The 12,306-nt window shown below is 49.6% G+C and overlaps 1 protein-coding gene across 9 annotated transcripts in view; it reads left to right on the top strand.

Moving 5' to 3' along the window:
- Positions 1 to 12,306, top strand: part of Cracdl (CRACD like) — a 108,849-nt gene that overhangs the window by 57,420 nt on the left and 39,123 nt on the right. The window contains exon 1 of one of the 9 annotated variants that reach the window (XM_060369881.1): positions 7,506 to 7,524. The exons of the other annotated variants lie outside the window; for them this stretch is intronic. The gene's annotated coding sequence lies outside the window, so the exon portion shown is untranslated. Of the gene's footprint in view, positions 1 to 7,505; positions 7,525 to 12,306 lie in introns of those variants that run through there. 9 annotated transcript variants of the gene reach the window in all.

Here is a 12,306-nt window from a genome sequence, read left to right as displayed (position 1 = left end):
GTTTTAAAGGTCCGCACCTTTGGTTTCATTTTGTTTGTTTTTCTTTTTTGAGACGTGGTTTCTCTGTGTAACAGCCCTGCCTGTCCTGGAACTCTCTTTGTAGACTAGGCTGGCCTTGAACTCAGAAAGATTCCTGACTGCCTCTGCCTCCCTAGGGCTGGGATTAAAGGTGTTTACCACCATGCCTGGATGGAAGGACCTAGCCCTGACTGTCTACCTCTCCCAGGGGACATAGAGTTTTAAAGGAGTGGAAAAGGGTGCTGGCAGGCAGCCCTTGGGGACTTACCTGCTTGTTGGAAGGAGTCTTGCAGAGGAGAGGGGAGCTGCCACAGGCCTCTGCCTCTGCCTCATTGTGACCCAGAGCGAACATCCTCTGCGTGAAATAGCCTCAGAGACCTCTTTGCTCTTTCTGGATCTTACCAGCTGTATGCAAGATGCTCCTGGCACTCGTGCATTGCTTGCCGCGAGCTGGGGCCCTGGCCATGAGCAGGTCTCCTGGGCTAAGAGCAGACCTTATTGGGATGAACCCATTTGCCGTCCACAGTGCCTTTTGGGAGTCATAAGCCTTTATTAGAATGCAGATGCGAAATAGTTCCACCAGACATATTCTGCCTACTGTAATCCCTGTCCTTGTCCTCTGCCCTCTTCCCAGAATCCCCTATGGCTATCTGGCTTTATTTCTCCTCTCCGTTGTACCTGGGATCAGAGTTGTGACCGTATCGCAATTTTATGTTTGACGTTTCGAGGAGCTGCCAAATTTTTCCAAAGTGGCTCTGACATTTTCCCTTTTCACCAGCAATGAATTCATGCTCTCGTTTCTTCAAATACTTTCACACGCACGTACGTATTGTCTGAGTCCTTGATTCTAGCTGTTCTAGTTAGGAGGTAGCGGCTCACTGTGGCTCTGACCTGTCACGTGACTAATAACTTGTGTCATTAAGAGTATTTTCAGGCGCCTCTTCTGTACAGGCTCCCATTTAGCCCTCTGTTTTTAAATGGGATGGTTTAAGTAGACTTGCATAAGATTACTTACGCATCTCGTCTGTTATTCCCGAATCAGATACACGATTGGCAAAGACTTTCTCCCGCTTTAGTTGTCCTTACACTTTCCTAGTCCTTTGAGACAAACAGCTTATCGTTTTGATGATAAGCTTTTGTGTGCTGGGCGGCCCATCTGAGTTGTCATGCCCGACCCTAGACCCGAGACTCTCTCCTAGTCTCTCCTAAGAATCCCATGTGCACGCCTGGCACCTACAAGTAGCTCTGTGAGTCACATCATGTGTGTCGTGAGGTCGGACAACAGAAACAATTTTCATGTCGATGTCTCCTTGCCCCTTGGCCTCCTTGTTAGAGATAGCTGGCTCTCCTAGTATGCATTTACACTGGCTCTGATTTCTACTCTCTGAGTTTATGTCTGTTTGCTAATCTAGTGGAAGCTTAACTAAAGTAGCTTTGTAAGGTTTGTTTTATTTTTTTTAAATAAAAAGATTTGTGGCATTTGTGGTGGGAACTGGGATTTGAACTGTGCTCTTTATGAATGTGCAGCCAACACCCTCAGCTTCTGTGCCAAGCCTCTGTGCCATCTTTGCAGGCCCTTCGATAAGATTTGAAAGTGGAGAGTGTTTTACTTTTTATTCCTATTTTTCAAGATGGTTTTTACTCTGCTGGGTTTTAAAACATTTTTAAATGGAGAAAGATAATTGAATAATAATAGTTCTTTGTTGTGAATTTTCCAATGTTTGTTCTACCAGTTACTGAGAGAGACCCCTGGCTATAGAAGTAACTGTTATAATTGAATCATCTCTCCATTTTGTAAATTTTTGCTTCAAAAATATGTGGGTTCTCTTCTTGCCTTAATTTTCATGTTTATAATTAGATGTATTTTTCTAACAGATTGAAAATGTTATTATTATTAAATGATACTATTCTATCTCTGAGCATTTCTTCTAAAACCAGTTTTTCTGATATTGATGTAGAGTCATTATCTTGGTCAGTCCAGAATATTGATTCATTCCCACATAATTATATTTTTTATCTGACTTCCTTAATTTTTGTTAGAAAATATACTTTATTCCAATTCAACCCTTTTTTAAAAATGACTTATGTGCATTGTTGTTCTGCCTGCATGCATGTCTGTGTGAGACTGTCAGGTCCCCTGGAACTGGAATTACAGACAGAGCTGCCATATGGCTGCTGGGAATTTAACCCAGGTCTTCCGGAAGAGCATCCAGTGCTCTTAACTGCTGAGCCATCTCTCCAGCCCCACCTTAACCCTTTTAAGTGTGTGTAGACTCTCAAGCCCAGCATTGTGCATCCTGGAGTGTTTGGTGTGATCTTCGGGAGGCTGTGTGTTCTGTTGCTGTGTTTGCCGTTACCAGGTGGGGTGGCCTGTAGGTTCCTGATCAGTCTAGTTAGTGTCGTTCTTCGAGTCTTTTATATCCTGTTGACACACTGCTGTTTGTTCTATCAATTATTAAAAGTCAGGTACTGGCCTGCACATCCGTGTTCCTTGTAGTGCTTTTATAAGTCACTGAGTCAACGTAGGTGCCAGCAGATGATTTGAGAGGTGTGTGTGTGTGTGTGTGTGTGTATGAGAGAGAGAGAGAAAGAGAGATTTTATATTTTAATGGTGTCCGTGACATACCATTAAAAGAACAGTTACATTGTTTGCATAAAAATTGGCATAATTGAGGCTTATTGAGCTGCCTGAAATGACATGAAGGGTTTGTCTGGTGAGCCACATCTGTCTTCCTAGAACTTGGGAAGTGGAGGCAGAAAGATCAGGAGTTCAAAGCCATCCTCAGTTATACGCAAATTTGATGCCAGCTTGGGCTACAAGAGGCATTACCCCTAGTCCCCCCCACACACTACACACACACTCACACACACACACACACACCCCAAGTATATATTTTCTCTTGAATGTAGGTCAAGACATGAGCCCAGAAGGAGAAGTTGTGGAGGACAGAGTTGGTAAGAACAGTGGCTAACGGTAGAGCAGTGATGAACACAGAATCTTATGTCCACGTACGAAGTGTCTTAATGAAACCTGTTGGTTTGATCAATTAATATGTACTAATAAAAGCGCTAAAAAGTCAGGTGCTGATGTCGCTAACTATGCTGGTTGATTTGCTGTTGTTTTTGAACTCTGCATCTGTCAGTTCACGAATCACATCACGCAGCGTTGCATTAGGTCACTATGTTTTTATTATGTTTTCCCGATAGCATAACAATTCCATCGTTGTAAATTGTCCCTCTCATCTCTCAGAATGTTTTGTTTTAAGGTTTATTTTGTCTATTATTAGTATAGTATTATTAGTATCTGTTGATTGTAGGATATGACATTTTATTTTCAACTTACTTGCATTTCTGAGACTAAACTTGTTTTTTACTTTAATTTTTATTTTATGTGTATAGGTAGCTTGTCTTTGTGAATGTCTGTGCACCACAAGCATGCCTGGTGCCCGTGGGGCCAGAAGAGGGCAGCAGATCCCTGGAACTAGACTTTCAGATGGTTGTAAACCTCCATGTGGATCTGGAAACTGACCCTGGGTCCTCTGGACGAGCAGACAGCGCTCTTCACCACTGAGCCATCTCTCCAGCCCCTGAACATGTTTTTTGTTGTTGTTGTTTGTTTGTTTGTTTTTAATGTAGCCCTATAATTTCTCCCTCTTGAGTGACTAAACCCATTTGCATGGAGCATCGTCACCGACACAGTTAGCTGTGGCATTTGCCTCTCCGTTTCGCCAGTTTCCGTTCCTCTGTAGCTTCTCCATTGCTGCTTTCCTCTGAGGTGGGCACTGTCTGGCACACATGTGACTTCTGAACCGATTTTTACCTACCTTTTCTTCAATTATTTTTAGTGGTTCATCTAGGCCTTCCAATACATATCATAACATAGCTAAATCAGTTTTATACTTGTGCCAGCTTACTGTGTGTGTGTGTGTGTGTGTGTGTGTGTGTGTGTGGTGTGGTGTGTATGGCTGTGTATTCATGTTCATGTATGTTCAGGACCACGTGTGTGCAATGTGCCTCCGGAGGCCTGAGAGTGACACAGAAGTCCTCCTCCATCACCGTTTGCTGTTCTGGTTTACACGGGGTCTTAGTTAAACCCAGAGCTCCCTCATACATCCGGTCTGTGCAGTGTTCTGTTCGGAGATCCCCTGCCTCTGCCTCAGAGCACTGGGATTGCAGGCAGCCTCCATGCACACTCCGCGTTTACACGGACTTGGGGACCCCAGGGTTCGGAGCTCCATCTTCCCACTTCCACATAGGTTCAGTCACTGAGCCGTCCCGTCACCTTCGCTCTTCACCACCCCGTTCCCTCCCTCTTTGCTCGGCTTTCATGGCCGTATGTATTGCATCTGTGTTTATGGGAAGCCCAACAGTTAGGACATGACAAAAGTCCTCTGTCCTTTAAAGACTCGGAGAGGGAAAGGAAACAAAAATGAATCTATGGAGAAAAGAATAACCACCTCCTCTTTACAGATGTCGGTTTTCTTTTGTCCAGGGAGGCAAGACTGTTTCCTCACTCGCAGGTTCTAGGAGAGGGTATGGCGTGCTTCATGCACAGGCACACGGGAGCTGCTCGTGGGAAACAAGTTCAGCCAAATGGGCAAGGGAGTGAGTGCGTGCGTGCGTGCGTGCGTGCGTGTGTGTGGTTTTTAAGTCATTGGAAGAAGGATGGAGAAAGACCGACGCAGGTGTGCGCTTTCTGCGAGAATTCCCTGTGGCATTCTCTTGCTCTCAGTGCTCTGTGGTTGTGTGGGGGGGGGGGGGAGGGTCGTGTTACTCTCTGGTACTGCTTTAAGGCTTGGAACTTAGCAGAGATTGTAAGGGGAATGGATCCCACGGTCCAGCCTTGCACGCAGGCGCACGTGGTGTCTCGGGCCTGCAGTTGGCAGGTCATTTGTGTAGCCGGGAACCTCTATCTCGAATGCCTTTATTTTATTTCAGTTTCTCAAATCAACCTTTACGTTTAAGTCTGTGCACCAAGTGCACGCAATGCCCATGCAGGCCAGAAGAGGGCGCCAGGTCCCCTGGAACTGGCGTTAGAGACCATTGTGGGTGCTGGAACTCAAACCCTGGTCCTTCGGGAGAGAAGCCAGTGCTCTTAACTGTTGAACCACCTCTCCCGCCCCCTCGCTAATTCTTAATATATCGTTGTCTGTATAGAGTCGATACTGAGCCACTGCACTGTAAAATGCCAAGACTCACAGCCACACCCGGATGGCATGGGCCCGTGTCTACACACATGGCTCGCTCAGCCACGCTGGCTTTCTTTAGGTGGTCGCGTTCCTTTAAACAACAGTAGAGAAAGACATTGGACTTCATAGATTTTCCCGTGTAGCTGTCATACCCTCTATATCTCATTCTGCTCTTTTCCCCCATGCTAAAGAATCTCTTTGTCATTCCCAACTCATGTCTTTTATGAACAGAGTCTTAAGTTTCCACTTACCTAAATATTTGTGTTCACACGTATGTTTACATATGCTCCACATTGGCAGGGTATTCCTCTGGGTTGGAAGCCCTGGCACAGGGCATTGCGGATTCCTTTCCCACGTTGTGAGGATGCCATTTCGCCTCCTCGTCTTACCCACTCGTGTTGCTGTCTGCCTGCATCCGCTGTAACATTCCCCTTTGAGTGTTGCCCGGGTTTTCATCTTTGCTTCTAACACAGAGTTTGCACCCTCCGCACTCAGAGGCCTGGGGCCTGCCCAAATGTGAGCTAAGAGTCCTACTTCATCTGTACTTGGATTCATGACTCTAAATTTCTTCTCTTTTCTAGTTTCCCTTCTCTACCCTCCTCTCCTCCTGCCCTTCTTCTCTTTGGCTGTCAGTTTCTATCTGATGTACTTTCCCAATATTCTAAAGAACTTCTTTTTGCGCATTCTATAGCACATGCCTATTGTCAACAATTTATTAAACTTGAGACTTACCTAGAGATAGGTGGTTAGATAATAGATGATATGTGCATATATATGATGTCCATCTGTACATGTGTGTATGTACATACACATATGCATTATTTTTAAAAATTAGGTTAATGTTTATTTTTATATGTATGAGTGTCCTGCCTGCCTGTGTATGTATGTGCCCTGTGCACGTGCCCAGTAACTGCAGAGTCAGGAAAAGCTTCAGGTCCTCTGGAACTGGAGTTAGAAAGAGTTACAATTACCATGCAGTGCTGGGAACCGAACCGGGGTCCTCTGCCTGAACACCCAATGCTCTTAACCTCTGAGCCATCTCTCCAGCTCCACATCTTTGTTACTGAAGGGTAAGTGTGCACCTGCTGCTGGGGCTGGGTTGCACCCCTGCTAGGTCATCCAGCATTGTCCCCTGACACAGACACCCTGTTCACTCTCACCTCTCTTCTCCCTGGTTTAAGAAAGTAGCTTCCGTTGCCTTATCTGATGTCTGTCTCCAGTCTGCTGCTGAGAACATTTGGTGACCATTTCACTTAGGAAACGACACTTTTGTCTTTAAAGTTTACATTTGTTTCTTATATTCTATTTACTCCTTGCAACCACATTTTTCTTTTTAGTCCTCAAACTACGTCTTTCGAAAGTCTGTCTGTTCTGTAAGCAGCTGGTCACTTGGGCTCCCTCTCTGTGAATCAATGTTGTTAGTGTGACTATTGGGCGCATTTTCGTGTTTCTGAGCATGCCTAGCACATTTGGAGTCTGCGGTAGACACTGAGAGCACCATTGCAGGAACTCTGGAATCTGTGTTGTTCTCTGAAGAGTCTTGATCTTGCTGACTATTAACCTGGCAAATCTCCGTCTTTGCCCATCTCCTCTGTAATGGGTAGAAGAAAATCTCCACTCATTTCCTCAGTTTCCCACATGTCTCCTGCCTGGTTCCTTGACATAACCTCAATATATGTACAATCTACAGGCACCAAGGACTGTGGGAGACTGTGCTGAGACAGCAACACTTCCTGCAAGCTTGAGCCTTCCCAAGGTAGCCCTCACATTGCCATCTGTCCAGAGAGCCCTAACTTCTGTTCTCTGGGTCTGTTCACGGATCTGAAGGGCCCTCAGGGCGAAAGCCTAGCCTCGTGCATACTAACCCTCCGTAGCCATTTGCTTCACTCAAGATCGGCGATAGGCTACTGTCTGCCTGCTTCTGCTCGGCGATAGGCTACTGTCTGCCTGCTTCTGCTCGGCGATAGGCTACTGTCTGCCTGCTTCTGCTCGGCGATAGGCTACTGTCTGCCTGCTTCTGCCCCACACTGCCTTCAAAGTAGTCAAAACATCAGTGCCCAGTCACCCATCACCATTGGCACCAGGCTGCTGTAACGCAGGCCACACCACACTGCCAGCGGCCCAGCCCGCCTTTAAAATCAAAGGGTATCATTTTTCACAGTTAAGAATTCATGTTGGCAGCTACCTTCTGTCCTTGGAGCTTTCTGCTGGAAATGCTGTTGCTTCCCAGAGAATAATACTATTTCCAATAAAGGCATGAAGCTTGCTGGGTGCAGAGACCCCGATAACCACAAACCCTGCCATGGGATGAGAGAAGGTAGGAGGAGGGGTGTTGGGATGGAGGTGGGAGGGGACCAAATTAAAGTTGTTGTATTGTTTTGTTTTAGACTAGCCTCCCCTGAGGCTGACAAATGCCTGCTGCCAGCCTTGGGGTGCATTGTGAAGGGTCCAGGAGGCTGTGAAAGAATCCATAGGGCGAACACCAGAACTTTCACTTCGTAATTGCATGCTTAGCTGTATGGCCCTAGCGCAGAGACATTTCTCCATTGTGTAGGTAAATTCAGTGGATTGGAACATTTAAAATAACGCATTAAAACGAGTGGTTCACGTGGACAAATGTAAAGGGTTTTGAGTAGACACTGCAGCTGCTGGTATCGCTGAACTGTTAGCTGGGAAGGCGCCCGTGGTCGCAGTTAGAGTGGTGAGAAGGGCAGCCCCACGCTGAGGCTTCTTCTGGAAACAGGACTCCCCTGGAGTCTGTGGGTAGCCACAAGCACATTAAGTACTGCACGCTGCAGAGGGGGCCGGAGGAGGACAGCCAGCGTCCCTGTGAGTTAATCAGCACCCCTGAGGAGACCCCGGAAGTCCACACTTAGTCTGAAGAATTGGTTTTCTTTGGCTGGGACTTAACCTCTGTCAGAAAAACAAGGGCAGGGGGTGGGGAGCCCAGGTGCCTGTGTGGGCCGAGCATGCCTTCCTATAAGAAGCCAAAGACGAACTTGCATACTGTGGCTCTTCTGGGCTCCACAGAGGCAGAGACAGTCCTCACAAGGGCCCAGCAGAGCTGGTGTGCTGCTGGAGCTGTGACGTTTCCCCGCTCCCATCCGGTACAGACACTTCTCCGTTTGTGTCGTCTGTGCTGGCCTCTCGGTTCAGCGGCTCCTCTGGGATGATGGATGTGTCTCGCCAGTGACCCTGCTGCAACTTGAGTGAGGCTTAGGAGGCTCAAGTGTCAGCCACCCGGTGACTGACATTGGTGACCCCAAAGTGAGCCGTTTGCTCACATTGGTTCTCATGAGATGAAATTGGCACCCGCACTAAGATGGCAGTCGTATGCTGGGTGCTTGATTGTGTACAGACAGGAGTACTGGCACCGACAGCAGTGCTCAGCAAGCCCTTGCTACATGCTGGCTTCTGATCCATGAGGGATGCTGGCCTCTGGTCCTGTGGAGGATGCTGACTTTTGGTCCATGAGGGATGCTGGCCTCTGGTCCATGAGGATTGCTGGCTTCTGGTCCTGTGGAGAATGCTGGCTTCTGGTCCTGTGAGGGATGCTGGCCTCTGGTCCATGAGGGATGCTGGCTTCTAGTCCTATGAGGGATGCTGGCTTCTGGTCCTGTGGAGAATGCTGGCTTCTGGTCCATGAGGGATGCTGGCCTCTGGTCCTGTGAAGGATGCTGGCTTCTTCTCTTCCCCGTCATCCTGGTAGGTTTGGAATCACAGTGGGAACACACCTCTGAGTGAGTCCATGAGTATGTTTTCAAAAGCAGTTTTAACAGAACAGGGTAGACCCTGCCTGAATGTGAGAGGCGTCGTCCCAAGGGCTGGGTCCCAGGCTAAACAGAAAGAAGAAGGCAGGCGAAGTGCCAGCATCCTCTTTGTCCACTTCCCCACTGGGAGTGCAGTTGGGAGCTGCTCCCTGAAGCTCCTGTTGCCATGGTTTCTGCACCACGGCAGACTGTACTCTCAAACCAGGAAGTAAAACAAACCCATCCTTCCCTTCGAGCTGCTGGGATATGGTGACAGACGAGAGCTACGTGACCCCTGCCTCTCTCGGGTGTTGTTGCATTTGTCAGGTGTTGTCCCAGCAGTGAAATAAACAATCCGTGCAGGTCCTACCGGATTGAAGGTTTTCTAGTCTGTCTTCTGTCCGTGGGACACCCACCTGGGAGCCCAGTGCTGGTGTATTTCAGAATTAAGATGCGACCCAAAGACACCCCAGTATCCAAGTGGTTGCTCTTTTCCTTTGAGCCGCATGGCACACGCATCAGAAGGACGACAGGTAGAGCAGAGACGTGACCAGGGGCCCAGACCAGCGTCCACGTCCCTTCGTCAGCGGGCACCGCTGGTCTTCTTGAGTCTCCTGGATGTTCTGGCATCTACTGCTGCTCCGAAATTAACCTTTCGGGAGGATAGGAGCCACACGGGTGTGCCTGGGTCCCTTTTTGTCCCCACTGCCTCTGCTTGCTCCTGAACCCTCAGCCCCAGGCAGCTTTATCACAGCCGCAGCCCTCAACCCGGGAGAAGCAGGTCTGAGCCTTTGGGCTGCTCCAGGATCACAGGGTAAAAAGAGGGTCCCCCTGCCACACACCTGCCCACGGGTGTGTCTGCCACACACCTGGCCAAGGTGCCCTGTTACACGCCTGCACTCTCACACACAGCCCGCCCCCCCCTCCCCCTGTACTTCCTGTCGTGGCTGTGTCTCAGCCGCCACAGGTGCAGGTGGCGGCACAGTGTCTCTGGAGTTCACCTTCTCGGTTAGACCCACCCCCACAGATGCCTCCACTCAGCCTGAGAACGCTGTCGCCTCGGCCCTGGCCCTGGGCAGAGCCCGCATGGTGGGAAGATCGTCTCAGGGGCAGAGTCTAGGCTTAGGGCTCCCGGCTTCCCTGGATCCCACCCAGGGCATCTCCGAGGGCACAGATGGAGCCGCCCAGCACCCTCCCCATCACTAGGGCAACACCAGAAAGAGGCAGGGATCACGTAGACCTGCCGCTGTTCCAGCTGGGTCCGGGTGAGCACTCAGGATGGGCCCGGCCCAATGGTGTGTGTTCCCCCCTCCACACTGGCCAACAGAGCAGTCCACCGGCGTGTGATCTCTGTCACTGTGATGGATGCCAAGTCCGAGGGATGGAAAACCCCCGCACCACCTTCCTACCTCAGCAACAGCCAGGCAGCTGGTCACCCGGCTCGTTGACAATTGGTGGCTCTCACCAGGCTCGCTCTCCCTGCCGCCTTCAGGTCCTTCCCCCAAGTACCCTGGTAGCGCCTTGGCCTCCAGTGCTAGCGCTGAACACGCCATGCAGGCCTCAGCGGTGGCCGACGCCTCGGAGGCCTTTGGATGGTGGAAGGCATGTCACAAGCAGTCACCTCTTTGAGTGCACAATCTGTTACCTTGACCGTGAACACAGTGATAACAAGGAGAAGAGTGGTGGTCAAAGACGGGAGCAGGCGCTATTTCTACCTCACCTTCCTGTTTCTACCTCACCTTCACTTCGGTTCAGTGGGAGCAGGAGTGCCATGTCCTGCCAAAACAAAACAAAGCAAAACGGGGTTTTGTGATTTGTTTCCGTGAAGCCAAAGTGTGTGGAAATTTAAAAACAAACAAACAAACCTTCCTTTCAGCCTTTAAGAAATCACCCAGGGGCTAGCGAGGAAGCTAAGTAAGAGCACGCGCCGCTCCTGCAGAGGACTCAAACTCTGTTCCCAGCACCCACAGCTGATGGCTCACAACAGCCTGTATCCGGCTCCAGAGGACCCAGCACTCTCTCCTGGCCTCTGCATGCACCTGCACACACTGTCTGTCCGTCTCCCCTCTCTCTTTCACACATACACATACACACACACACACACACACACACACACTAAAAAAAACACTATAAGGTAGATGAGGGGGCACATGCCTTTAATCAGAAGTGTGCCGCCGGCTAGTTTTAATTAAACTTGGCACAAACTAGAGTCGTTTTGGCAGAGGAAACCTCAGGTGGGAAAATGTGCCTGCGAGATTGCCTTGTGACATTTTCTTATTTGGTGCTTGAGGTGGGAGGGTTCAACTCAGTTGTGGGCAGTGCCACCCCTGGGCCAGTGGCCCTGGGTGCTGTAAGAAAGCAGGCTGAGGAAGCTGTGAGGAGCAAGCCAGTAAGCAGCACCCTCCACGGCCTCTGCATCAGCTCCTGCCTCCAGGTTCCTGCCTGCTCGAGTTCCTGTCCTGACTTCCCTCAGTCACGGACTGCGTTGTAGAACTGTAAACTGAAATAAATCATTTTCTCTCCCAAGTTGCTTTTGGTCATGGTGTTCCATCACAGCAATAGAAACCCTAATTACGACAGGGAAGAGGAGGCAGGTGGGTCTCTGTGCATTTGAAGCCAGCCTCGTCTACATAGCAAGTCCCAGGCCAGCTAGTGCTACATAGTGAGACCCGGTCTCAGGTGATGATGGTGATGAAAAATCCTGAAAGAAACCAACCTGGAGGGAGGACAAAGTCTAACGTTTCTATTGAAGGCCACATAAACATCAGTGCCAACTCCAGCACAGACCAGTGCGTATATTTCTTTCCCTCCGTTAAATATATTCATTCTATCCCCCCATCATTTTCACCTTCTGTGAAAGCCGAACTATGAATTGGTTAATCAAACACTTGAACCTCTTTTTCAGTATGCGGATGCGTAGTCACTCCCAGGAAAAATACCTTTCTGGATAGAGTGTGCTGTCTGGGCTGGGTTTGGGGGACAAGAATTCAAGCAGCGCCCATTTCTGTGGCAGGATTATGGATGAGTCAGTCAGATAAACCTAAACCTTTATTTAGGAAGAAGGTAAATCCGTGTGGGCGAACCGGTGATGGTGACTGGAGTGGTTTACTTGGAAGTGTTCTAGCGGGCGTGGGCGTGGGCGTGGGCGCGGGCGCGGGCGCGGGCGCGGGCGCGGGCGCGGGCGCGGGCGCGGGCGCGGGCGCGGGCGCGGGCGCGGGCGCGGGCGCGGGCGCGGGCGCGGGCGTGGGCTACGGTGAAGGAGGATAGTTTGGATGGGGCTCACCAGATGTTCGCCGCGCTTCTGTGTCCGCTCAGAATTTTCCCCGGTTCAAAACCACCAGGCTCCGTGT

This window comes from Meriones unguiculatus, chromosome 16, assembly GCF_030254825.1.
Source record: "Meriones unguiculatus strain TT.TT164.6M chromosome 16, Bangor_MerUng_6.1, whole genome shotgun sequence".
Lineage (NCBI taxonomy): Eukaryota > Metazoa > Chordata > Mammalia > Rodentia > Muridae > Meriones > Meriones unguiculatus.
Note: the sequence above shows the minus strand (reverse complement) of the source record. Positions and strands in the feature narration are given on the sequence as shown.